Source organism: Dasypus novemcinctus, chromosome 6 (genome assembly GCF_030445035.2).
Source record: "Dasypus novemcinctus isolate mDasNov1 chromosome 6, mDasNov1.1.hap2, whole genome shotgun sequence".
NCBI lineage: Eukaryota > Metazoa > Chordata > Mammalia > Cingulata > Dasypodidae > Dasypus > Dasypus novemcinctus.
In genome coordinates this window covers 14,843,861-14,870,292 of record NC_080678.1, presented here as the reverse complement: position 1 = coordinate 14,870,292, position 26,432 = coordinate 14,843,861, and the positions used below count along the sequence as shown (strand labels likewise).

Genomic DNA, 26,432 nt, shown 5'->3' with positions numbered 1-26,432 from the left:
GGTAGTGTGAGCACCCAAAGAGCTAAAGTGTACTAACCTCGGGGAGGCCCTCAGGTACTGGCACTTCCTCCCACAGTGATGGTGGAGGGCAGGGAGGAGGTGGGAGGAGCCGACCAAGACCCTCACAGGCAGGTCAGCCCAGCCCTTCTCCATGGGCTTATTGTCAGAGGTGTCCCTGTCCTGAGTGTGGGGAGGAGCACCCAGCAGTGACACACTCACAGGCCAAGCACTGTCAGCAGCCGTGCCCACCACGGAGGTGGCTCTGCTTCCCCAGCACCCACAGCAGCTGGGCAGTTGGTGCCTCTTCCTGGGGGAATGGGGAACAGGAGCCGAGTGCCAGGCACCGGGCTGGTGTCTTCCCAGACCTAGAGATTCCTGGGATAAATTCTTGTCTACAGAGAGCAGATGCAGGAATTGACACTGAAAATTTGACTGTGAGCACTACGCTGTGACTGTTTTCAACGTTTGCTCCTCTGACACTGGGTTGAGGGGTGTCCTAATTACTAGGAAAGCCTGTTTGTCTCTGCCAGCAGGGGATGGATTATCTGTGTCCATAGTCACAACAGAGCCTGAGTCCCAGCCATCCACTCCTGCACCCTCCCCAGGTAAGCCCTTCGAAAAAGGGAAGGACTAACACATAGTGAAAGACCAAATGTAATATGCAGAGATCAAATGCTTTAAATAACTGACACTTCATTTAGTGCCCACACACGCCTATAGGGCAAGTGTTTCCTATCTACCCCCTCACATACACACACATTTGTTTTATAAAAGGAGACTTGTTAAAGATTATTTTCCCTGTAGCACCAACTAGAAAATGGTAAAGCAAAGACCTGAGCACACATAGGGCTGACCCCAACCCCGTGTGCGCCTTCTTAGCCGGCTGCCTTATGGGTGGGCAGATAGCACCGTTGAACCTACTGGGGCAACGTTCTGGTAAGCCTAATTATTAAGTTCCAAGAACACTGAAATCATAACCAAGAATGGTGGAGTCAGCTGTGGGGTTGTCTCCCCCCTCACAGTTTTCTATATAAAATTCCTAATAGTACAACTTCTGCATTTATTTTTTCCATGATAATTAGGCAAAACCTGTCCTTTCCATTGCCTAAGACATAGGATCAGCTGCCATCCCATTTCATACTCTTTTCCTTCATCACCCTGGTGAATCCCAGTGAATGTCTGATCTACCAGCAGAAAAACCTCATACATATTGGCTGCATTAAGGCTGGTTCCACTGTAGTAACTTAATTTTCCTAGGCAGGCATATTTGTGTGTGTGTGTGTGTGTGTGTGTATACATATGTGTGCTTTTCAAATGAATACCGTTGTGGCAGTTTTCCTTCCCTGGCCACATTGTCACTCTGTTACCTCTTAAAGAATGCTACACAACAGTCAGAAGTCACCTCATCTGCTTCCATCCTTGGCTTCAGCCACTTGTTGACTTCGTGGGCCCCTAAGCCCTTATGCCTTCAGGGTCTTTTACACTACAACAAATAGTAAACGTTTTAGTTTTTACTATGTTGATGTAAAGAAGAGTATAATCCAGATTGGTTTGCTGTTTCTTTTCTTCTGATTGTAAGGAAATTAAAGAATTTTGTGGGTCCTTAAAAGCCACCTGGTCCCAGGCACTGTGATTGCTGAGGCTGATGGCTGTGTTGGTCCTGCTCATCCGTGTTGTTCCAAATACAAACACCCCAACTCAACCTGCCCCTTTGCACTGCCTTCACTAGACCAGTCCTACCCTATCATCAGCAGTGATGCCCAGCAGTCACCCCATTTTTTTAAGCAACACAGTTTTCATGAAGCATCTCTTCAGGCTAGTACTTAGTCCCATACACATTTGAGAAGGGTGAATACTAAGTTCCTAGATGCCTACATGTGCTACTAAGAATAATTCAAAATAAATTTAGGTGAAATGTTTTATCTTGCTGACAATAAAATGGACGCTCATTTGTAAAAGTAGCCCCAGCTTCTCATCTGATGCTACTCTGCTGTAAAAAGGCTCTATCCTTCTTCTTTTTATCCTATCATCCCTCCTTCTCACTTACTTCCCTACTTTCCTCTGTCTTTTTTATCCTATGTCTCTTTCTCTTTCCTTCCTTTCTTCAATTGTTACACACAAAGTCTTTAAAAATTATGTCGTGCACAAAAGCTTATACTGTAACACAGCTTTTTTTTCTCAAGCTTTAACCAATGCATCCATTCCAGACCTTCAGAAGGTTGAACTGCTCCGTCTCAGAGCCACCTCCAGGTTTTTGTGGTTTCTACTAAATGATTCTTAATGTTCAAATATCAGTATCCCAGAGTTTTTTTTTCTCAGGCATGTTGCTCAACTGCTTTGTGCCTTAATTTTCTAACCTATACTATGGGGTAGTAATAGTAATAATAATGGTTTGCAGGCATATATATGTATAATATTATTTATATATGCTCTCATAGATATACACTATTATATATAGTTTACTCATGGGGCTTTTCTGAAGTTTGAGTTAAAATATGTTTATTACTCAGTGCTTAGCACATAATAAGTACTATATAAAAGCTGGCCTAATAATCATCATCATGATCATCTTCATAATCAAATATTATTTTGGGCTCCAGAAAGAAAAAATCTGATTGAAGACCAGTTAGTGGTTCTCTAACTTTGGTGCGTGCGTGTGTGACTTGAACTTCTTACTGGCGTGGAGGGTGGCTTTTGGGCATGAGCTTCCCAGGAAACAAATCAGAAGGGACTGGCACTTTCCAGGCCGAGGCTCAGAAGTCTTTAGTGTCCCTCAGGCCATGCTCCATTTCTGGAGACAGTCAGAGGTCTTCATGTGTTCAAAGAGAGGGGATAGGGCATCCACTTTCTGACTCGGGGCCAGCAAGGTTATAGAAGAGTTGGTGGATTTAGTGTCAATTTTGCAGGTATCATTAGAAAATATGATCTGCCCTGAACTCCTTCTTTTCTCAGCACCTCACTCATGATGAGCACCAAACATGATGCTCCAGAAGATTCTCTGGGGTGATGCTCACCTGTTGTCAGGATCCATCCCCAGCTACCACTGCCCTCAGGCTAGGATTAGTGCTCGCTTTCATCACTGACTTACCTCTGTCTGCCCTCTCATTTCTTAAAAGAATGTGCTGAAGTTCTCCATCAGATTGTTTCTGCTCCATTCTCTTTCTTCTTGTGGATTAACATATCTCAATTACTTGAAGGTCGTTTGGGGAAGGAAAGGAAAAACATGCCCGGAACCAACTCACATTTCAGTTCAAATCTTAACCGTTTTCCTCTTCTGTGAACTTGCCCTCCCCTTCCCTCTGCCTACCCTCATGGCCAGCCTTGCAAAACTTCTTTCGAATCCTGCCCTATGTGAGCTCATCTCCCCAAGAGGGCAAGTTTCTGTTACCTCTGTGACACTAGTTGTTTCTCTATGAAGTCTCTCCTCGTGGTTTCCTCTGATGGCATAAGCATACATGATGTTCCCATCCTCTCACTGATAACGGTCCCCTGAGACCTCAACTCTGCCTTAGAGAGCCTGGCACACATGGAGCATTGAGTGAATACTCCTGGGTTAAAGGATCCCTCTGCTGGCAGCAAGAACAGAAAGGTCACCAGTTACAGAAAGGGCCCTTAGCAAGCTTCCTCCACACCCAGAAGATTTCTGGGTCTCAGAGTTTCAAAGGAGCCTCTGGTCAGCAGTCCACTGCAGCATGCTTGGAGGACCATAGTCCTGTCCATGTGGCCCTCAGGACAAGGTGCATCTTCTGGCATGAAGGGACATGGAATTGTGAGAACCTAGGGTCAATAGGTGTCATGGCAGCCTCAGCTGGGGGCTTCCAGCCTGATGCTTCAGCACCTCCAGGGAGTGTGGATGCCGGCCCTGGGGTTCCAAGAGCCACAGTATTTTTCTATCTCTCCAACTTAGAGGAAATGTCCTATTTCTAAAGTGAGGTTAGAGTAGGCACTTGTCTCCTCCAACCCTAATCTCTTTGTTGGTCTCAGTCTTTCATCCTCCAGGCTACAGCAGCTCTCTGCTCTGCTTCTAACTTCCCTAAGACTGAGGTCAGGGGCAACCAAAGATTGTGAGAAAGAGGCATGACTTCAAGGAAAAACGAGTGACCTAGTTCACTGTCTTAGATGGCACTTTTTAAAAGCAAGCCGGACCACCTGGGCTCAGGTGGCTACCTGAGGCTGAGGAAGTCAACTTGGCCTCTCTGTGTCTCCACATCTGCAAATTAGAGACAATAGAAGCAATCTCAGAAAGGTGTTTTGAGGATCAAATGAGATCCAGCTTGCAAAGAACTAAGAATGGCTCCTGGGAGTAACCCTCTCTCACAAAATGGTAGGACAGGTTCCTCCAGGGATCAAACAAGTGTTCCACATCGAAGTCAAAATCGCATGTTCATAACTGATCTGGAGGAAGATGGAAAGGTTTCAGAAATGAATTATTTATTGCATCGAAAGGATTCCATTAAAAATTATCAATCATTTTTTATTCTTTCCAAACATTGCTTCCAGTAGATACCAATACCAAATAATTCACGAGCCCCAACTACATCACAAGACCTAGTAGGTGTCGTCTGCAGTAAGGCGAGACTGTCACTTCTTCTGGATGTCATGGCCTTCGTGTCTTTTCAGAAACTTTAAACTCACATTCACAGTCACTGCGTATTATACTCGAAATACTAGACCATAACAGGATGATATCTTTTCACCATTAGGCCCCTCTCCATCCTCCGAGCCTGGAACAGCCAAGCCATCATACACACTCTCAGGTGAGCACATCTATGCTGTGTTCATTTGCTCTGTAGATTTTCTTGCCTGGAAAATCTCTTTCCAAGCCAAGTAGCAGAGCCTCTGTGTTGCACAAGTTAGAGGCACCATCCTTAGTTGCTACTGGCATCTTCATCAGCCTGGGAACATCCAGTGATGTTTGAATGGTTACCCCAGGATTTGTACAGCTCATTGGCCCTGCACAGCAGAGTCACTCCAGGACAGAAGAGTTAGCAGCCATTCCCCATCATGAGCGCACGGAGGGGCCTGGAGCAGAGAGGATCCCTCTTCTTCATTCCATCCCCTAGACTTAATTAATTAAGACAGAAAAGGAGGAATGCTTAGCCGTGTCCTTTGAGAGTTGTCTCCTTTCTTCACACTGACTGCATCTGACTGCACAGCAGCTTCATCTTCAGAAAAATATTTTGTTACATTTTAGACATGTTAATATAGTATTATTTAGCCAACTGAAAAAAAATCAGGGGATTGTTTGTTTTCTGCTTCAGCACACTTTATGAACAAGTTTGATGGCTTAATCACTACTGTACTGTCTAATCACAATTTTTTCTCTATTCTTTTTAATCACAAAGATTTAAACTGATCACAATAAGAAGTAGCTATTCAATTGTTTTGAGATAGAAACATATAAAAACGTTAAACATCCTTTATTTTGTCGCTATCAAACACAATGGCAAGAAAAGTATAATGAACCCACGGATACCCACTTATGATTTATCAAATCCACATATTTCGAAATCACTTTTAAAAGGAAACAATACAATACCTGGTTGCCTTAATGCCCCTTTGAAACATCACTAGACTTAAGGCTACATAGAGTCCAGATTATTCTATCAAATATCCAGTTGGAAACCAAAAATTCTACCTTCAAACTGACTGCCACATCACCAGGATCAAAGAGACCTGAATTTTTACTGAGAGATAATGCATAATTGGTAGCGTGAGCACCCAAAGAGCTAAAGTGTACTAACCTCGGGGAGGCCCTCAGGTACTGGCACTTCCTCCCACAGTGATGGTGGAGGGCAGGGAGGAGGTGGGAGGAGCCGACCAAGACCCTGACAGGCAGGTCAGCCCAGCCCTTCTCCTTGGGCTTATTGTCAGAGGTGTCCCTGTCCTGAGTGTGGGGAGGAGCACCCAGCAGTGACACACTCACAGGCCAAGCTCTGTCAGCAGCCGTGCCCACCACGGAGTTGGCTCTGCTTCCCCAGCACCCACAGCAGCTGGGCAGTTGGTGCCTCTTCCTGGGGGAATGGGGAACAGGAGCCGAGTGCCAGGCACCGGGCTGGTGTCTTCCCAGACCTAGAGATCCCTGGGATAAGTTCTTGCCTACAGAGCGCAGATGCAGGAATTGACACTGAAAATTTTACTGTGACCACTGTGCTGTGACTGTTTTCAAACGTTTGCCCCTCTGACACTGGGTTGAGGGGTGTCCTAATTGCTAGGAAAGCCTGTTTGTCTTTACCGACAGGTGATGGATTATCAGCAGCCATAGTCCCAACAGAGCCTGAGTCCCAGCCATCTACCCCTGCACCCTCCACAGGTAAGTGCTTGGGAAATAGGGAAAAAATAACGTTTATTGAAGAATGTTGTTCCAAGTGACAAACACCCTAAATCCATCTGCTCCTTTGCACTGCCTTCAATAGCCCAGTCCTACCCGATCATCAGCAGTGACGCACAGCATTCTCCCTGTTTTTTAGAACAATGCCATTTCCGTGAAGTATTTCATCAGGCGTGTTTAGCCCCATAAATATTTGGGAAAGTTTGCATTCTTTGTTATTAGATTCCTACATGTGCTAGTAATAATAATTCTAAATAAATTTAGGTGAAATTCTTATCTTCCTGACATTAAAAGGGAGGCTTATTTGTAAAATAGCCCCAGGATCTCCTCCGATGCTACTCTGCTGTAAAAGGCTCTTCCCTTCCTCTTTTTTTCCTGTCTTCCCTCCTTCCCACTTTCTTCCCTGCTCTCTTCCATCCATCTTTCTTTCCTCCATCTCTTTCTCCTTCCTTTCTTTCATCAAAATATTACAAAAAAGACTTTAAAACTTATGTCATACACAAAGGCTTATATTGTAACACAGCAATTTTGCGCCACTCTCTACTGACTGCATCATCTATACCGTCAGAAGGTTGAACTGCTCCTTCTCAGAGCCACCTCCTCGTCTTGGGTTTTTGACTAAATGACTCGTAATATTCAAATATGAGTTTCCCAGGGCTCTGTACCCTGGGCATGTTATTCAACTACTTTATGCCATAATTTTCTCACCTATAATCTGGGCAAAATAGTAATAATAATGCTTTGCTGTTATGTATATATATGATATTATTTATGCATATACTCTAATAGATATATGCTATTATATACAGAATATACTCTAGGACTTTTTAAAGATTAAATGAGTTAAAATATGTCTACTACCTAGTGCTAGGCACATATTAAGTACTATAAAAGCTAACTTTATAATCATCATCCTCATCATCCTCATAATCAAATATTTCAGCTCCAGAAATAAAAAGCATGACTTGAAAACCAGTTAGAGGTTCTCTATCTTTGACTTCTGCTGGATTTGGACTTCTTACCTGCATGGAGGGGGCTTCTGAGCATGAGCTTCCCAGGGAACAAAGCCAAGAGCCTGGCAGTTTCCTGGCCTAGGCTCCGAAGTCTTTAGTGCCATGTGGACCACACTCCATTTCTCCTGCTCCTCACAAAGGCCTTCCTGTGTTCAGAAAGAGGGGCAGGGACAACACTTTCTCACATGGGGTCAGCACGTTTTTAAAAGACCTGGTGGGTTTAGTGTCGATTTTGTAGATTTTGTAGAAAATACCACTACCCTGATCCCCTTCTGTGCTCAGCACCTCACACCCATGATCTTAGTGTCCTGTTCCTCCAAACATTCAGCTCAGGAGGATTCACTGGGGTCGTTGCTCACCTCTTGTTGGGATCCATCCCGACCTGCCTCCGCCATCAGGCTAAGACTAATGCTCCACTAGCATCATTAAGGCACCTCTGTCTACCGTCAAAGGTCTTAAAAGAATGGGACGAAGTTTTCCATCTGCTCTTGTTTCTCCTCCCATTCTCTTTGTGTTGTGGATTAAAGCATCTCAAATCTTTTAAGGTCATTTAGGGAAGGAGAGGACATATATGCATGTAACCAACTCGCATTTCAGTTGAAGTCCTAACCATTTTCCTCTTCTGTGACCTTGCCCTCCCCTTCCGTCTGCCATCCCCCATGTCCAGCCTAAAACTTCTTTTGAATCCAGCCTTTAGGGACCTTGTGTCCCCAAGACGGGGAAGTCTCTCTTACCTACAGGACACTAGTTGGGTCCCTAGGAAGGCACTCCTTGTAGTTTCCTCTGACAGCATAAGTGTGTAAGATGTTCCCATTCTATCACTGATATGGTCCCCTGAGGCCTTGATTCTGCCTTAGAGAGCCTTGCACAGCAGAAGCATGGAGTGACTACTCCTGGGTTAAAGGATCCTGTGCTGGCAGCAAAGAACAGAAAGGCCACCAGTGGCAGAAAGGGCACTTTGCAAGCCTCCTCCACACCCAGAGGACTTCCGGGTCTCAGAGGTTCACAGGAACCTCTGGTCAGCAGTCCACTAGAGCATGGCTGAGGGAACACAGTCCTGTCCACGAGGCCTGCAGGCAAAGGTCACCTTCAGTCATAAAGGGTCATGGAAGGGTGAGGACCCAGGACTCCCAGGAGCCGTGGCAGCCCCTAGCTAGGGGCTTCCAGCCTGCTGCTCCAGCACCTCCAGGAAGTGGGAATCCGAGCCCTGGGGATCCGAGCGCCACAGTATTTTCAATCAGCCCAACTTAGAGGACATGTCCTACTTCTAACATGAGGTTAGAGTAGGCACTTGTCTCCTCCAACCCTAATCTCTTCGGTGGTCTCGGTCTTTTGTCCTCCAGGCTACAGCAGCTCTCTGCTCTGCTTCTAACTTCCCTAAGACAGGGGGATAGGGGAAACAAAACTGTGAGGAAGAGGCATGAATTCAAGGGAAAATGAGTGACCTCGCTCATTGCCTTAGAAGGCAGTTTTTAAAAGCAAGCCAGACAACCTGGGTTCAGGTGGCTACCTAAGGCTGAGGAAGTCAACTTGGCTTCTCTGGGTGTCCTCATTTCCTAACTAGAGACAATATTAGAAGAAATCTCAGAGAGGTGTTGTGAGGAACAAATGAAATCCAACTTGCAAAGAACTTAGAATGGCTCCTGAGAGTAGTCATTTCACACAAAATGTAGGTACTGGCTCCTCCAAGCCTAGAACAACTATTCCACATCACAGTCAAAATCGCATGTTCATGACTGATCTGGAGACAGGTGGAGAGGTTTCAGAAATAAATATTTCTTGCATCAAAAGATTCAATTAAAAATTCTCAATCCATTTTTTTCCTGTTTTCCGACTTGTTGCTAAAAGATACCAATACCAAATATTTCATGAACTCCAACTAATTCACAAGACTTAGTGGATGTTGGCTGCACTATGCCAAGGCTTTCACTTCTATTGGATGTCATTGCCTTCGTGTCTTCTCAGAAGACTTAAACTGACATTTTGAGTTGTTGAGTATTGCATTGGAAATATTAGAACATAACATGTTGATTTCTTTTGACCATTAGGCCCTTCTCCAACCTCAAAACCTGGTATTCCCACACCATCATACACACTGTCAGGTGGGTTAAATCTTTGCTAGGATCACTTGCTTTGTAATTGTTTATTGTCTAGAAATACTCATTCTCATCCAAGGGATCAGAGCCTGTGTTACACCAGTTAGGAGTCACCATCCTTAGTTGTAATTGGCATCCTCATCAGGCCAGTTCATCCCGAGATGTGTAAATGATTGTCCTGGATTTGTGCAGCTAATTGGCCCTGCATAGGAGAATCACTCCAGGAGCAGAAGAGTTCACAGCCATTCCCCATCATGAGCGCACAGAGGGGCCTGGAGCAGAGGGCATCCCCATTTCCCATTCCATACCCTAGACTTAAACAAGTCTTGAAGTCAGAAAAGGAGGAATGCTTAGCTGTGTCTGTTGAGAGTTGTCTCCCTTCTTCACCCTGATTGGATCTGACTGCCCAGTGGCTTCACTTTCAGAAAAACATTTTGTTACATTTTAGACATGTTAATATAGTATTTTTTAGCCAACTCAAAAAAAAGATAGGGTTTTGTTTCTTTTCTTCTTCAGTACAATTTATGAACAAGTTTGATGGCTTAATCACTGCTGGACTGTCTAATCACAATTTGTTTCTCTATTTATTCCTTTTAATTAAAAAGTTTTAAACCAATCCCAATAAGAAGTAGCTATTCCATTTATTGAATTAGACACATAGAAAAAAGTAAAATATACTTTATTTTGTCCATATCAAACACAAAGTCAGGAACAGTATAATGAACTCATGGGTACCCATTGCTGACTTATCAAATCCACATGTTTTGAGATGCATTTTCAAAGGAAGCAATACAATATCTGATTGTTAATTTAGGAGTTAATAATGTGCCTTAATGCCCTTTTGAAACCTCACATGACTTAAGGATACAGAGAGCCCAGTTTATTCTGTCAAATAGCTAGTTGGAAAACCTAAGTTCTACCTTAAAGTGACCACTACATCACCAGGATCAAACACACCTGAATTTTTACAAAGTAAAAATGCATAATTGGTACTGTGAGCACCCACAGAGCTAAAGTGTACTAACCTGGTGGAGGCCTCAGGTACTAGCACTTCCTCCCACAGTGATGGTGGAGGGCAGGGAGGAGGTGGGAGGAGCCGACCTGATAGGCAGGTCAGTGCCCAGCCCTTCTCCTCGGGCTTATTGTCAGAGGTGTCCCTGTCCTGAGGGACACACTCACAGGCCAAGCACTCTCAGCAGCCGTACCCACCAGGGAGTTGGCTGTGCTTCCCCCAGCACCCACACCAGCACGTCAGTGGGTGCCTCTTCCTGGCCAAGTGGGGAATGGGAGCCATGTGCCAGGCTACAGGCTGGTGTCTTCCCAGACCTGGACACTCATTAAGTGCTGATGTTCCTCTTGGGATAAATCCTAGCCTCCAGAGGGCAGAGGCAGGACTTGACACTGCAGATTTATCTGTGACCTCCAGGCTGTGACTGTTTTTCAACGTTTCCTCTCTGACACTGGATTTTGTGGTGTCCTAATTACTAAGGGAGCCTGTTTGTCTCTGCTGACAGGTGATGGATTATCTGTAGCCCTAGACCTACCAGAGTCTGAGTCCAGGCCATCCACACCTGTACCCTCCACAGGTAAGTCTGGTAAATAGGGAAGGAATAACATTTCTTCAAATACCCAATATGAGAAGCAGAGATCAGAGTCTTTCAGTAACTGAAACTTTATATGGTGCCCTCAGGAAGCCTGAAAGGAAAGTGTTCCCCTCTTCCTCCTCACACGTAGGCACACATTTGTTTGATAAAATAAGGCGTGGGAAAGGTTCTTGCTTTTCTAACACCACCTAGAAAATAGTGAAGCAAAGATTGGAGCACACTTTGTCTGACGCCAATCCCGAGTGGCTCTTGCTAGCTGGCTCCCTTACGAGTGGGCAGATAGCACCATCAAAGCTACCTATGAAATTGGGAGAACATTCTGGTAAGCCTAATTATATTAAAGTTGAAAAATACCAAATTCATAACCAAGAATGGTGGAGTCAACTGGGGGTTGTGGACTCCTTCACAGGTTTCAATGTAAAATTTCTAAGAGCAAAACTTTTGTATTTATATTGTTCACAAGAATTAGGCAAAACCTGTCCTTTCCATTGCCTAAGTCACTGTATCAGCTGCAATCCCAGGTCATAGTTTCCTTTTTCTTCACCTGGGTGAAGCTGACTGCATGTCTGCTCTACCAAGAGAAAAAACTCGCCGTGTTGGCTACATTAAGGCTGATTCTACTCTAGTTACTTAATCTACCTAGCCAGGCCTATTTGTGTGTGCATGTGTGTATACAAGTGCCTGCTTTAAAATAAATACTATTGTGGCCATTTCTCTACACTGGCCTTTAGCTACTCTGCTACTGCCTAAAGATCACTGCGTATCAGTCTGATGTCACCTCATCTCTTTCCATTCTTGGTTTGAGCCACTTGTTGACTCTGTAGGGCCCTAAGCACTTGAGCCTTCAGGTGTCCTTTCTACTCTGAAAAATATTAAAACTTATATTTTATGGCTGCATTGATGTAAAAATGAGTGTAATTCAGGTTGGATGGCTGTTTATTTTCTTCTGAATGTAAGGGAAATTAAAGCTTTTTCTGTACCCCTCCCAGTCACCTCGTGCCACGCTCTGGGACTGCTGAGCCTGATGGCTGTGTTCGTCCTGCTCATCTGTGCTGTTCCAAATACAAACACCCCAACTCAATCTGCTCCTTCGCACTGCCTCATAGACCAGTCCTACCTGATCATCAGCAGTGATGCCCAGCAGTCACCCCGTTTTTAAAACAATACAATTTTCATGAAGCATCTCTTCAGACTTGTATTAAGCCTCATACACTTTTGGGAAGAATGAATTCTATGTTACTAGATTCCCACATGTGCAAATAAGAATAATTCTAAATAAATTAATGTGAAATTTTTATCTTCCTGACATTAGAAAGGAGGCTTTTTAAAAAAATAGCCCCAGGTTTTTACGTGATGCTACTCTAGTATAAAAACGCTCTCTCTTTCCTCTTTTTTTCCTACCTTCCTCCTTCCCACTTACTTCTCTGCTTCCTTTGATCCTTGTTTCTATCCTCTGTCTCTTTCTCCTTCCTTCCATTCATCAAAATGTTGCACACAAAGATTTTAAAAATTAGGTCGTGCACAAAGGCTTATATTATAACATTTTTCATCCAAGCTATGCTCACTGCATCGTTCTAGATCTGCAGAAGTTTGAATTGCTCCTTCTCAGACCCACCTCCAGGTTTTTGTGTTTTCTCCCAAATGAATTTTAATGTTCAAATATCAGTTTCTCAGCACTCTTACTCTTGGGCATGTTACTCAACTGCTTTGTGGCTTAAATGCCTCACCCATAATATAGGGATAATATTAACAATAATCATAATGTATTGCAGTTAGGTATATGCCTGCTGTTATTTATATCTATGGTCTAATAGATATATGCTACTATATACAGCATATAATCTCAGGTTTTGTGAATATTAAATGAATTAAAATATGTCCACTATTAGTGCTCAGCCCAAGAAAGTACTATATAAATGCTAGCTTTATAATAATCATCGTCATCCTCCTTATAATGAAATATTGTTTTTGGCTCCAGAAAGAAAGAGCCTGACTTGAAGATCTGTTAGTGGTTCTCTACCTTTGACTTCTGCTTGTGACTTGGTCTTCTTTTTTTTTTTTTCTCCTGGCTTGATGTGGAAGTGTCATGGTTCTTTTCCACATACCCTCTCATCCTATAGCCAGTGAGCTAGACAGGCTTTCTTATGTGGTGATCTCATTTCAGGTTTTCAAGAGAGCAAAACTGGAAGTGGCATCTGTTAAGGCTTAATCTTGAAATTTGCATGAAGTCATTTCCTTCCCATTTTTTTGGTCAAAGCAAATCATAAGATCAGCTTAGATTCAGGTGGATGGATAAGTAGACTCTTCTGGATAGGAGTAGAAATTCACATTGTAAAGGGACACATGTGCTGGGATGATAGAAATCTGTGGGCATTTAATTACCACATAATCCATCTAACTATCACATGAGCTCTAATTTCTAAATATCCTGAATTCATCTACTTCTCCCACTTTTTCTACTCTGCCCTTCCAGCTAGTATTATCTGGTCTGTTGTAATAGCTCAGAACAGCTTATCCTGCTTCTACTCTTACTATCTTTCTCCCCACCCCTTCAATCTCACAATAGCCAGAGTGATCTTTTAAAATGCAAGTCAGTTGATATAGCTCCTCCTGTTAAAAACCTTTCAATGACTTTCCCTTCTTTTAGAATGAGATCTAAAGGCTGAAACTTGATTCAGGATGCCCTCCATAGTTTGGCTACTGCTTATTTCTCTGACTTCATCTCCTATCACTCTCCTTGTTCATAATGCTCCTGACTAATTCAGCTAAAATACAATGAAAAAGGCTCACTTTTATCTATGTTTTGTATTCTTGAACATGTTAAAAACCTTTTTTTTTCATTTTATTTTGAAAAAAATTCCATACAGGACATTTGCAAAAATTATACAAAACCCTTATGGAACATTTCTACATACCTCCACCCAGATACCCAATCCACTATCGTTTAACATTTTGCTACATTTGCCGTATTATTATAGCTTTCCATCTATCTATCTATCTATCTATCTATGTATCTATCTATCTGTTTAAGCTTTATATATATATATGTACACAAACCGTAAATACTTTTTTATCTTTGGGTTTTGCTTTGAACATTCTAAACCCAGACATTAGGCACAACTGAGTTTAAAATGAGAAGTTTGAGGTGTATTTTCTCATTTCTTTAAGCAGACATGACATGAGATTTCTAGGTTCCAGATCTATTTGTGCCCCCCCGCCTTTGTTACACTGTTTTAACTGGAGTTCAGGGTTACACAGAGGCTGCTTTGTGGCCATGTGGACCAGCAGCTGGCAAAACTTCTGAATTCCTGAGAAGAGACTCCCATGGGGAGACTGCTGGCATGCCAGAAGCCATGCTTATCATTCTAGAAAGAATGAAGAGACACCCTTTTAGTCTACTGAGCTGGCATTCCAGCCAAACCAAAGTTCACCATTTCAAACAATTTAATACCACCCTCTGGAGTCATTTGTTGGAGATTTGGACCCGAAGGGTATTCAGGAATGAAAGAAAGAGAAAAGGGAGAAGGAAGGGAGGGAGGGAGGGAGGGAGGGAGGGAGGGAGGGAGGGAGGAAGACAAACTGGGATCAGGAGGTCTGCGAGGAGGGACTCATCAGACCTGACTTGGACTTCTTAATGGCATGGAGGCTACCTTCCAAACAGGAGCATCCCATGGAACAGAGCCGAAAGTCCGGCACTTCCCTGGCCTCGGCTCAGACTTCTTTCAGGACACTTGGGCCACAGTCCATATCGTGAGATAATCACATGGGCCTTCCTGTGTCTAAAAAGATGAGACAGGGCATCCACATTCTCACATGGTTCCATCAGATTCTAGAAGAGCTTCTGGATTTTGTGTCGATTTTGTAAATAACTTCAGAAAATACAATCTGCCCTATTCCCTTTATGCTGCGTACCTCACACCCATAATCTTAATGTCCTGTTCCTCCAAACACTCAGCTCAGGAGGATTCACTAGGATTGTTGCTCACCTCTTGTCAGTATCCATCCCCACCTGCCTCTGCCATCAGGCTAGTATTACTGCCCAACTGGCATCATTACTGCACCTTGTCTGCCCTCTAACTACTTACAAAGAATGTGATGAACTTCCATCTGCTCTGTATCTGCTCCCATTCTCTTTGTTCTTGTGGATTAAAGCATCTCAATTCCATTAGGGTCATCTTGGGAAGAAGAGGACATACATGCACGTAACCATCTCGCATTCCAGTTGAAGTCCTAACCCTTCTGGGAACTTGCCTTCCCCTTGCCTCTGCCTACCCTCATGGCCAGACTTAGAAAAATTCTTTCAAATCAAGCCTTTGTGAGCTCGTCCCCCAAGAAGGATAAGTCTACATTACCTCCGGGACACTAGTTGGGTCCTTGTGAAGGCTCTCCTCGTGGTTTCCTCTGACTGCGAAAAGGTTTACAATGTTCCCATCCTAGCTCTGTTGATGGTCCCCTGAGGCCTCGACTCTGCCTTAGAGAGCCTTGCACACAAAGAGCATTGAGTGAATACTCCTGGGTTAAAGGATCCCGGTGCTGGCAGTAAAGAACAGAAAGGCCACCAGTGGCAGAAAGGGCAATTTGCAAGCTTCCTCTACACCCAGATGACATCACGGTCTCAGGCTTTCCTAGGAGGCTCTGGTCAGCAGTCCACTGGGGCATGGCTGAGAGGGTCACAGTCCTGTCCACATGACCCTCACACCAAGTGCTGCTGCTGGCATGAAGGGACATGGAAGGGCAAGGACCCAGGGTCTCCAGGAGCCAAGGCAGCCCCTTGCTAAGACCATCCAACCTTCTACTCCATCACTTCTATCGAGTGCAGTGCTAGCCCAGGAATTCCAAGAGACACAGATCTTTTTATCTTACCAACCTTGATGAAATGTCCTTTTTCTAATATAAGGTATAGAGTATGCACTTGTCTCCTCCAAACCTAATCTCTTAATTATTCTCAGTCTTTTTCCCTCCAGGCTACAGCAGCTTTCTATTTTGCTTCTCACTTCTCTAAGACAAAGGCACAGGGGCAAAGGGAGATGGTGAGGGATGAGGCATGACTTCAAGGGGAAAAGAGTGATCAAGTTCATTGGCCTTAGGAAGAATTATTTTATTATCTAAATAAACTACCTGGGCTCCAGCCTCAGATGGCTCCCTGAGCCAGAGCAAGCAAGTCAACTTGGCTTTTCTGGGTCTCGTCATCTGTAAAACAGAGATAATAATAGAAGCATTCTCAGAGAGCTGTTGGAGATTCAAATAAAATCCACTTTGCAAAGGACTTAGAATGGCTCCTGGGAGTAGTCGTCGCTCACAAAATGTTAGTACTGGCTCCTCCAAGGCTAGAACATCTATTCCACATCACAGTCCAAATGGCACGTTCATGACTGATCTAGACAATAATAGAGGGACTTCAGAAATGAATATTTCTTGCAGCAGATAGATTCCATTAAAAATTCTCAATGCTCTATTTTGTTGTTGCTTTTGTTGTTGTCGAGAACTGTTACTAAAAGATACCAATGCCAAATACTTCATGAGCTCGAAATGATTCAGGAGACTTTGTAGGTATCGTCGGCACTGGGGTGAGGCTGTCACTTCAGCCAGATGACATTGCCTTCGTGTCTTTTCAGAAACTTTAAACTCACATTCTGAGTGACTGAGACTTATATATGAAATATTAGACCATAACAGGTTGATTCCTTTTGACCATTAGGCCCTTCTCCAACCTCAGAACCTGGAACAACCACACCATCATACATACTGTCAGGTGAGCAAATCTATGCCTGGTTCATTTGCTCTATAGTTGTTCTTATCTAGAAAATCCCCTTCCAAGCCAAGTAGCAGAGCCTCTGTGTTGCGCAAGTTAGGGGCAGCATTCTCAGTTGTAACTAGCATCTTCATCAGGCTGGAGCACCCTGTGAGATGTGCATGCTTACCCCGGAATTTGTGCAGCTCATTGGCCCTGCACAGCAGAGTCGCTCCAGAGACAAAGGAGTTCACAGCCATTCCCCATCATGAGCACACAGAGGGGCCTGGAGCAGAAGGGATCCCCATTTCTCATTCCATCCCCTGGACTTCAACAATTCTTTAACTCAGAAAAGGAGGAATGCTTACCCATGTCTGTTAAGAGTTGACTCCCTTCTTCACCCGGATTGGAGCTGACTGCCCAGTGGCTTCACTTTCAGAAAAGCATTTGTTACATTTTAGACATGTTTATATAGTATTTTGTAGCTAACTGAAAAAAAAAGTTAGGGATATGTTTGCACTTTATGAACAAGTTTGATGGCTTAATCACTGCTGGACTGTCTAATCACAATTGGTTTCTCTATTTGTTTCTTTTAATCACAAAGTTTTCAACCGATCACAATAAGTAGTAGATATGCAATTTTTTAAATTAGACACATATAAAAAGGTAATATATGCTTTATTTTGTCTATATCAAACACAATGTCAAGAACAGTGTAATGAAGTAACTCATGGGTATCCACAGCTGACTTACCAAATCCACAATTTTGAGATACATTTTCAGAGGATGCAATACAATACCTGATTGTTAGTTTATGAGTTAATAATATGCCTTAATGCCTTATGGAAACATCATATGATTTAATGATACAGACACCCCAGGTAGTTCTGTCAAATATCTAGTTGGAAACCAGAAGTTCTACCTTCATAGTGACCAACGCATCACCAGGGTCAACGACACCTGAATTTTTACAAAGAAAATATGCATAATTGGTAGTGTGAGCACCCAAAGAGCTGAAGTGTACTAAACTTGGGAAGGCCTCGGGTACTCGCACTTCCTCCCACAGTGATGGTGGAGGGCAGGGAAGGAGGTGACCCTGACAGGCAGGTCAGCCCAGCCCTTCTCCTCGGGTTTATTGTCAGAGGTGCCCCTGTCCTGAGTGATACACTCACAGCCAAGCACTGACAGCAGCCGTACCCACCAGGGAGTTGGCTGTGCTTCCCCCAGCACCCATACCAGCACGTCAGTGGGTGCCGCTTCCTGGCCAAGTGGGGAGCGGGAGCCGTGTGCCAGGCTACAGTCCGGCGTCTTTCCAGACTTGGACACTCATTAAGTGCTGATGTTACTCCTGGGATAAATCCTTGCCTCCAGAGGGCAGAGGCAGGACTTGACACTGCAGATTTCTCTGTGACCACCAGGCTGTGACTGTTTTCAAATGTTTGCCCCTCTGACACTGGAGTTTGTGGTGTCTTAATTCCTAAGGAAGCCTGTTTGTCTCTGCCGACAGGTGATGGATTATCTGTAGTTCTAGACCTACCAGAGCCTGAGTCCCAGCCATCAAGACCTGCACCCTCCACAGGTAAGTCTTTGGTAAATACAGAAGGAATAACATTTCTTCTGATATCAAATATGATAAGCAGAGATCAAAGGCTTTCAGTAACTGAAACTTTATCTGGTACCCTCTGGAAGTCTAAAAGGAAAGTGTTTCCCCTTTTCTCCCTAACACGTATGCACACATTTGTTTCATAAATGAGACAGTGGCAAGGTTCTTTCTTTTCTAGCATCACCTATAACATGTTGATGCAAATATTAGAGCACACATAGGTCTGACCCCAAACCCAAGCGGTTCTTGCTAGCTTGCTCCCTTACGGGGGGGGGGGGGGGGGGGGGGGCAGATAGCCCCATCAAAACTATCTTATGAAATTGGGAGAACATTCTGGTAAGCCTAATTATATTAAGGTTGAAAAATACCAAAATCATAACCAGGAATGGTGGAGTCAGCTGGGAGTTTGTGGCCTCCTTCACAGTTTTCAATTTAAAATCCCTAATAGCAAAACTTCTGTAATTATATTTTTCACAAGAATTAGGCATGACCTGTCCTTTCCATTCCCTAAGGCAGTGTATCAGCTGCAATCCCAGATCATACTTTCCTCCTTCTTCACCTGGGTGAACCGACTGAATGTCTGCTCTACCAAGGGAAAAAACGATCTATGTTGGCTACATTAAGGCTGATTCCACTGTAGTTACTTAATCTTCCTAGCCAGGCCTATTTGTATGGGCATGTGAGTATACAAGTGCCTGCTTTTAAAATAAATACTATTGTGGCCATTTCCCTACACTGGCCATAGCCACTCTGCTGCTTCCTAAATAAAACTATGTATCAGTCTGTGTAACCTCACGTCTCTCCATCCTTGGTTAGAGCCACTTGTTGACTCTGTGGGCCCATAAGCACTTGAGCCTTCAGGTGTCCTTTCTACTATGAAAAATATTAAAACATATTTTATGGCTGCATTGATGTAAAGATTAATGTCATCCAGGTAGGGTGGCTGTTTCTTTTCTTCCGAATGTATGGGAACTTAAAACATTTTCTGAGCCCCTGCAAGTCACCTGGTGCCACGCTCCTAGACTGCTCAGCCTGATGGCTGTGTTGGTCCTGCTCATCTGTGTTGTTCCAAATACAAACACCCCAACTCAATCTGCTCCTTTGTACTTGCAAATAGGCCAGTCCTATCCTCTCATCAGCAGTGATGCCCAACAGTCACCCCATTTTTTAGAACAATACAGTTTTCATGAAGCATCTCTTCTGACTACTATTTAGCCCCATACACATTTGGGTAGTATGAGTTCTATGTTACTAGAGTTCTACATGTGCAAATAAGAATAATTCTAAATAAATTTAGGTGAAATTTTCATCTTCCTGACTTTAAAAGGGAGGCTTCTTTGTAAAAATAGCCCCAGGTTTTCATGTGATGCTCCTCTAGTGTCAAAACGCTCTTTACATCCTGTTGTTTTCCTATCTTCTGTCGTTCCCACTTACTTCCCTACTTCCTTCCATCCTTGTTTCTATGCTCTGTCTCTTTCTCCTTCCTTCCATTCACCAAAATGTTACACGCAAAGACTTTAAAAATTAGGTCCTGCACAAAGGCTTACATTGTAACACAGCATTTTTTGTCCCAAGCTGTACTCACTGCATCGTTCTAGATCTATGCAAGGTTGACCTGCTCCTTCTCCGAGCCACCTCCAGGCTTTTGTGTTTTCTCCTAAATGAATTTTAATGATCAAATATCAGTTTCTCAACAATTTGTACTCTTGGGCATGTTACTCCACTGCTTTGGCGCTTAAATTCCTCACCCATCATATGGGGATAATAATAATAATAATACTGTTTGCAGTTATGTATATGCATGCTATTATTCATATATATGCTCTAATAGATATATGCTACTATATACAGTATATAATCTCAGGCTTTGTGAATATTAAATTAATTTAAATATTTCTATTATTAGTCCTTGGCCCAAAGAAAACACTATATAAATGCTAGCTTTATGCTCATCATTCTTATCCTCTTCATAATCTAATATATTTTTGGCTCCAGAAAGAAAAGGTCTGGCTTGAAGACCAGTTAGTGGTTTTCTATCTTTGACTTCTGCTTGTGACTTGGACTTCTTAAAGACATGGAGGGTACCTTCCAAACAGGAGCATCCCATGGAACAAAGCGGAAAGTCTGGCATGTTTTTCACCTATGCTCAGAAGGCTTTCGGTTGAGATTTGGCATGACCTTCTGGATTTTGTGTCAATTTTGTAGATATTTTTAGGAAATACAATCTGCCGTGTTCCCTTTTTGCTTAGTACCTCACACCCATAATCTTGATGTCCTGTTCCTCCAAACACTCAGCTCAGGAAGATTCTCTGGGGTCATTGCTCATCTCTTCCCAGGGTCCATTCCCACCTTCCCCTGCCATCAGGCTAGGATTAGTGCTCCACTAGCGTCATTACCTTACCTCTTTCTGCCCTCACACTTCTTAAAAGAATGTGATGATGTTCTCCATCTGCTCTTGTTTACTCTCGATTATCTTTCTTCTTGTGGATTAACACATCTCAATTCCTTTAAGGTCATTTTGGGAAGGAGAGCTCATACATGTGTGTAACCAACTCACATGTCAGTTGACGTCTTAACCATTTTCCCCTTCTGTGAAGTTGCCCTCCCCTTCCCTCTGCCTACCCTCGTGGAGAGCCTTACATACCTTCTTTCAAATACAGGCTTTGTGAGTTCATCTCGCCAAGAGAGGAAGTCTCTGTTACCTCCGGGACACTAGGTGTGTCCTATGAAGTCACCATACATGGTTTCCTCTGACTGAGTTAGGCACTGTACATGTTCCCCTCCTATCACTGATAATGGTCCCCTGAGGCCTCGACTCTGCCTACAGAGCCTTGACCACCAGAAGCATGGAGTGACTACTCCTGGGTTAAAGGACCCTGTGCTGGCAGCAAAGAACAGAAAGGCCACCAGTGGCAGAAAGGACACTTTGCAAGCCTCCTCCACACCCAGATGACTTCTGGGACTAAGAGGTCCACAGGAACCTCTGATCAGCAGTCCCCTGGGGCATGGTTGAGGGAACACAGTCCTGTCTATGTGGCATGCAGGCAAAGGTCATCTTGAGGCATAAAGGGTCATGGAAGGGTGAGGACCCAGGACCTCCAGGAGCCATGGCATCGCTAGCTAGGGGCTTCCAGCCTGCTTCTCCAGCACCTCCAGGAAGTGGGAATGCCGGCCTGGGGATCCAAGCGCCACAGTATTTTTCGATCTGCCCAACTTAGAGGAAATGTCCTATATCTAACGTGAGGTTAGAGTAGGCACTTGTCTCCTCCAACCCTAATCTCTTCGATGGTCTCAGTCTTTCGTCCCTCAGGCTCTAGCAGCTCTCTACTCTGCTTCTAACTTCCCTAAGACAGAGGCACAGGGGCAACCAAAGATTGTGAGAAGGAGGCATCAATTGAAGGGAAAATGAGTGACCTAGTTCATTGCCTTAGAAGGCACTTTTTAAAAGTAAGCCAGACCACCTGGGTTCAGGTGGCTACCTGAGGTTGAACAAGTCAGCTTGGCTGCTCTGTGTCTCCTCGTCTGCAAACTAGAGACAATAGAAGCAATCTCGGAGAGGTGTTGTGAGGATCAAATGAGATCCAGCTTGCAAAGGACTTAGAATGGCTCCTGGGAGTAGTCATCTCTCACAAAATTGTAGGACAGGCTCCTTCAGGGATCAAACAAGTATTCTACATCGCATTCAAAATGACATGTTCATAGCTGATCTGGAGACAGATGGAAAGGTTTCAGAAATGAATCTTTATTGCATCGAAAGGATTGCATTAAAAATTATCCATTCTAATTTATTTTTCCCAAACATTGTGGCCAGTAGATACCAATACCAAATAATTCTTGAGCTCCACCTACTTCACAAGACTTAGTGGGTGTCGTCTGCAGTAGGGCGAGGCTGTCTCTTCTTCTGTATGTCATGGTCTTCGTGTCTTTTCAGAAACTTTAAACTCACATTCGGAGTCACTGCGTATTATATTCTAAATACTAGACCATAAGAGATTGATATCTTTTGACCTTTAGGCCCTTCTCCATCTTCAGAGCCTGGAACAGCCAAGCCATCATACACGCTGTCAGGTGAGCAAATCTATGTTGTATTCATTTGCTCTGTAGATTTTCTTGTCTGGAAAATTCCCTTCCAAGCCAAGTATCAGAGCCTCTCTGTTGCATAAGTTAGGGGCACCATCCTCAGTTGCAACTGGCATCTTTATCACTTGGGAGCATCCAGTAACGTTTGAATGGTTACCCCAGGATTTGTGCAGCTCATTGGCCCTGCATAGCAGAGTCACTCCAGGACAGAAGAGTTCACAGCCATTCCCCATCATGAGTGCACAGAGAGGCCTGGAGCAGAGGAGATCCCCATTTCTCATTCCATCCCCTAGACTTAAATAATTCTTTACGACAGGAAAGGAAGAATGCTTAGCCATGTCCATTGAGAGTTGTCTCCTTCACCCTGATTGCATCTGACTGCGCAGCAGCTTCATCTTCAGAAAAACATTTTGTTACATTTTAGACATGTTAATATAGTATTATTTAGACAACTGAAAAAAAATCAGGGGATTGTTTCTTTTCTGCTTCAGTGCACTTTCTGAACAAGTGTGATGGCTTAATCACTACTAGACTGTCTAATCACATTCTTTTTTTTTTCTTTTTTATCATAAAGTTTTAAACTAATCATAGTAAGAAATAGCTATTCAATTGTGTTGAGTTAGACACACATAAAAAAGTGAAATATACTTTATTTTGTCTGTATCAAACACAATGGCATGAACAGTATAATGAACCCATGGTACCCACTGCTGACTTATCAAATCCAAATATTTTGAAATCTGTTTTAAAAGGAAACAATGCAATACCTTGTTATTAATTTATGAGTTAATAATATGCCTTAATGCCCCATTGGAACATCACTAGACTTAAGGCTACATAGAGTCCAGATTATTCTATCAAATATCTAGTTGGAAACCAAAAGTTCTACCTTCAAACTGACCACCACATCACCAGGGTCAAAGAGACCTGAATTTTTACTGAGAGATATTGCATATTTGGTTGTGTGAGCATCCAAAGAGCTAAAGTGTACTAACCTCGGGGACGCCCTCAGGTACTAGCACTTCCTCGCACAGTGATGGTGGAGGGCAGGGAGGAGGTGGGAGGAGCCGACCAAGACCCTGACAGGCAGGTCAGCCCAGCCCTTCTCCCAGGGCTTATTGTCAAGAGTGTCCCTGTCCTGAGTGTGGGGAGGAGTACCCAGCAGTGACACACTCACAGGCCAAGCACCGTCAGCAGCCGTGCCCACCACGGAGGTGGCTCTGCTTCCCCAGCGCCCACAGCAGCTGGGCAGTTGGTGCCTCTTCCTGGGGGAATGGGGAACAGGAGCCGAGTGCCAGGCACCGGGCTGGTGTCTTCCCAGACCTAGAGATCCCTGGGATAAGTTCTTGCCTACAGAGCGCAGATGCAGGAATTGACACTGAAAATTTGATTGTGACCACTATGCTGTGACTGTTTTCAAACTTTTGCCCCTTTGACACTGGATTGAGGGGTGTCCTAATTACTAGGAAAGCCTGTTTGTCTTTACCGACAGGTGATGGATTATCAACAGCCGTAGTCCCAAGAGAGCCTGAGTCCCAGCCATCTACCCCTGCACCCTCCTCAGGTAAGTCCTTGGGAAATAGGGATGAAATAGCATTTATTGAAGAACCAAATATGATAAGCAGAGATCAGATGCTTGCAATAACTAACATTTCAATTAGTGCCCACAGCAAGCCTACAAGGAAACTGTTTCCTGTCCACACCACATACTCACACACATATTTGTTTTATAAAATGAGACTTGGAAAAGATTCTTTTCCTAGTAGCACCAACTAGAAAATGGTCAAGAAAAGACTTGAGCACACGTATGACTGACGACAAGCCCTTGTGGCTCTTCTTAGCCAGCTGTGGTATGGGTTGGCAGAAATCACCGTCAAAGCTATTTTATGGAACTTGGAGAACATTCTGGTAAGCCTAATTATTAAGGTCCAAGATATCAAAAGCATAACCAGGAAGGAAGGAGTCAGCTGTGGGGTTGTCACCTCCTCCACTCTTTTCAGTATAAAATTCCTAATAGCAAATCTTCTGGATTTATATTTTCCACAATAATTTGGCAAATCCTATACTTGCCATTGCCTAAGACTGTATCAGCTGAAATCCCAAATCCTCCTTCCACACTCTGTGGAGCCCATGGAGGGTCTGCTCTACCAAGAGAAAACTCATGCATATTTCCTGCATTAGGGCTAGTTCCACTATAGTAACTTAATTTTTCTAGCCACGCTTATTTGTGTGTGCATGTAAATGTACATGTACATGCTTTTAAAGTAAATACTATCATGGCCATTTCCCTACACTGGCCATTAGCCACTCTGCTACCTCCTAAAGAATGCTGCACAGCAGTCTGATGTCACCTCGTCTCTTTCCACCCTTGTCTTGAGCCATTTGTCCACTCTGTGGGTCCCTAAGCTCATGAACCTTCAGGTGTACTTTATAGTAGGAAAAATATTAAAAATTATATTTTATGGCAGCATTGATTAAGAGAAGAGTGTAATTCAGGTTGGATGGCTGTTTCTTTTCTTCTGTTTGTAAAGGAAATTGAAGTATTTTGTGGGCCCCTAAAAGTCACCTGGTCCCAGGCACTGTGACTGCTCAACGTGACGTCTGCGTTGGTTCTGCTCATCAATGTTGTTCCAAGTGACAAACACCCTAAATCCATCTGCTCCTTTGCACTGCCTTCAATAGACCAGTCCTCCCCGATCATCAGCAATGACACACAGCATTCTCCCTGTTTTTCAGAACAATGCCTTTTCCACGAAGTATCTCTGCAGGCTTGAATTTAGCCCCATACACATTTGGGAAAGGTTGCATTCTATGTTACTAGATTTGTACATGTGCTACCAAGAATAATTCCAAATATAAATTTATGTGGAATTTTTATCTTCCTGATATTAAAAGAGAGGCTTCTTTGTAAAAGAAGCCCCAGGTTTTTATGTGATGCTACTCTAGTGTCGAAACGCTCTTTCCTTTCTCTTTTGTTCCTATCTTCCCTCCTTCCCACTTACTTCCCCCCTTCCTTCCATCCTTGTTTCTATCCTCCATTTCTTTCTCCTTCCTTTCTTTCATCAAAATATTACAAAAAAGACTTTAAAGCTTACGTCATACACAAAAGCCTATATTGTAACACAGTCTTTTTGCCCCACACTCTACTCACTGCATCATCTATACCGTCAGAAAGTTGAACTGCTCACTCTCAGAGCACCTCCAGGTTTATGTGGTTTCAACTAAATCATTCTTAATGTTCAGATATCAGTTTCCCAGGGTTCTGTATTCTTGGGCATGTTATTCAACTACTTTATGCCTTATATTTCTCACCATAATCTGGGGATAATAGTATTAATAATGCTTTCCTGTTATGTGTAAATATAATATTATTTACACATATGCGCTAATAGATTTTTGCTATTATATACAGAATATACTCTAGGACTTTTTAAAGATTAAATGAATTAAAATATGTCTACTGCGTAGTGCTAGACACATTGTAAGTACTATAAATTCTCGCTTTATAATCATCGTCCTCATAATCAAATATTGTTTTGGCTCCAGAAATAAAAAGCATGACTTGAAGAGCAGTTAGAGGTTCTCTATATTTGACTTCTGCTGGATCTGGACTTCTTAACTGCGTGGAGGGGGCTTCTGAGCATGAGCTTCCCAGGAACAAAGCCAACAGCCTGGCAATTTCCTGGCCTAGGCTCCGAAGTCTTTAGTGCTGTGTGGGCCACACTCCATTTCTCCAGATCATCACAAAGGCCTTCCTGTGTTCAGAGAGAGGGGCAGGGACTCCACCTTCAGACATGTGGTCAGCAACTTTGTAGAAGACACCGTGGATTTATGTTGATTTAGTATATATCCTTAGAAAATACTATCTACCCTGATCCCCTTCTTTGCTCAGCACCTCACACCCATAATCTTAGTGTCCTTTTCCTCCAAACACTGAGCTCAGGATTCTCTGGGGTCGTTGCTCACCTCTTGTC

The 26,432-nt window shown here is 43.5% G+C and overlaps 1 protein-coding gene across 1 annotated transcript in view; it reads left to right on the top strand.

The window, feature by feature from the left end:
• The window catches only part of LOC101423583 (scavenger receptor cysteine-rich domain-containing protein DMBT1-like), a 225,240-nt gene that overhangs the window by 43,495 nt on the left and 155,313 nt on the right, over positions 1–26,432 (top strand). The window contains exons 16-23 of the mRNA XM_058298189.2: positions 4,704–4,757; positions 6,242–6,313; positions 9,393–9,446; positions 10,955–11,026; positions 16,743–16,796; positions 18,283–18,354; positions 22,393–22,446; positions 23,951–24,022. The gene's annotated coding sequence lies outside the window, so the exon portion shown is untranslated. The remainder of the gene's footprint in view (positions 1–4,703; positions 4,758–6,241; positions 6,314–9,392; positions 9,447–10,954; positions 11,027–16,742; positions 16,797–18,282; positions 18,355–22,392; positions 22,447–23,950; positions 24,023–26,432) is intronic.